Source organism: Phycodurus eques, chromosome 16 (genome assembly GCF_024500275.1).
Source record: "Phycodurus eques isolate BA_2022a chromosome 16, UOR_Pequ_1.1, whole genome shotgun sequence".
NCBI lineage: Eukaryota > Metazoa > Chordata > Actinopteri > Syngnathiformes > Syngnathidae > Phycodurus > Phycodurus eques.
In genome coordinates, this window is record NC_084540.1 from 6,309,522 (window position 1) to 6,311,390 (window position 1,869).

Here is a 1,869-nt window from a genome sequence, read left to right on the forward strand (position 1 = left end):
ATTGGATGGTAACAAAGCATATTTGTCAAAATTGCAGTTTGTGTCTCAAAGGGTTAAGTTTTTGGGACACATCCTCACTCCTCAGGGAAAAAAACACTTTCTCCAGCCCGAGTGCAGGCTATTGTTGACACACCCAAACTACTCACAAAGAAACAGGTATTGACTTTTTTAGGAATGTGGACATTTATTGCTCTCATTGTAGACATTTCATCCCGAATTATTCTGATTATGACTCAGCTGTATGGGGATGTAGCTCATTGGTAGAGCACGTGCTTTGCATGTATGAGGTCCTGGGTCCAAACCCCAGCATCTCCATTTATCATCTATGCTGCGAATGTAACTTCACTATAGTGATGAACACAATGTGACTCACTGACTCACTCTGCTGTGCGCTCTTTCACCCTGGACAAGTCACTCACTTCCTCATCACACGTTAACTGGACGCCTGAGGCTACCACTGCCTTTGAACATCTGAAGTGTGCTTTGCAGTCATCCCCCACTCATGGGCTTCCAGATTCAACCAAGCCCTTTGTTCAGTTTGTAGAAGAATGCCATGGCAACATGACATCTGTGTTACTTCAGCGCCATGGCGACCGTCTCCGCCCAGTGGGGTATTTTCTCTCGTCAACTTGATCCGGTGGTTCGGGGCCTTCCTGCATGGCTCCACGCGGTGGCAGCCTGTGAACAGGCTGTACTTGCTACACGTCACTATGTGTGGTACGCCCCACTCACTTTGTATGTTCCCGACTGTGTAAATTCTATCTTGCAGGAGCAACGCTCACAGAGGCTTGTCGTTTAGCAGAAGGAAAATCTGTTCAATCTACACAGACACCCGTTATGCTTGTCCATGACTTTGGCGCCACCGCAAATTTTTGAAATCTGATGACAACTCTATTCTTCACCACAACAAGGTTTTAGCTCTTCTTGATGCCATTCTTCTACCTTCTGCCATTGCGGTCTGCAAATGTACGCCACACACCAACATGTCTGACCCTGTCTCTCAAGGGAATGCACGTGCAGATGCCACCGCCAAGCTGCATCGCTCCTACCTCCTCCATCATTCCACCTCTCCTTTTCCCTCTCCTCTACCCCTTTCCACTTCTCACTCACCCCCCTCCCTTACTCTCGCTGAGCTTCACTCACTGTCTACTTCCGCTGAGCGCACTTTGTGGCGAGAGTGCGGGGCAACTTTTGATGACGGCGTATGAATTGTCCCTGATGGTAAACCTTGTCTCACTCGGCGTCTATTCTTTTGTTAAGCTAAAATGACACACAGATTAGACCATGTTTCAAAAGGGGGGATGGTTCCTGCAGTGCAAAAATCAATGGTTCACGAAAGGGTTTTCCACTATTGCAGCCAATGTTTGTCAATCCTGCCTCACATGTGCTCTTTTCAATTCTGGTAGACCACGTCCACTCACCCAACAGGCAGCGCACCCACCACCTACACGACCATTCCAACATGTAATGATGGACTTCATAGAATTAACACCCTGTGAAGGCAAGAAATACTGTCTAATACTGTAGACATGTTTTCAAAAGGGATTGAAGTATTTCCAGCAAAACATGTATCTGGATCTACGGTGGCAAAAGCATTATTGACTGAGATTATTCCCAGATTATTCTGACAATGGCACGCACTTTGTAAACAAAGTTATGACACAGCTTTCGGACGGGCTACAATTTGACCTCAAAACATATTATAGTTACAATCCCCAGTCTGCAGTGCAATAGAAAAAGAAAATGGGATTCTAAAAGCTAAATTAAGTAAATGTTGTGAAGACACAAAATTAAATTGGATTAAGTGTCTACTAATCGTGTTGATGTTTATGAGGATGCGCGTGCGTACAAGGCACAAATTGTCCCCTT

At 45.6% G+C, this 1,869-nt stretch overlaps 1 non-coding gene across 1 annotated transcript; it reads left to right on the plus strand.

The window, feature by feature from the left end:
• The first annotated feature begins 243 nt into the window (after positions 1–243).
• On the plus strand, positions 244–315 carry trnaa-ugc (transfer RNA alanine (anticodon UGC)). The gene has a single exon. It is a non-coding gene; the product is annotated as a tRNA-Ala (tRNA).
• The last annotated feature ends 1,554 nt before the right edge of the window (positions 316–1,869 follow it).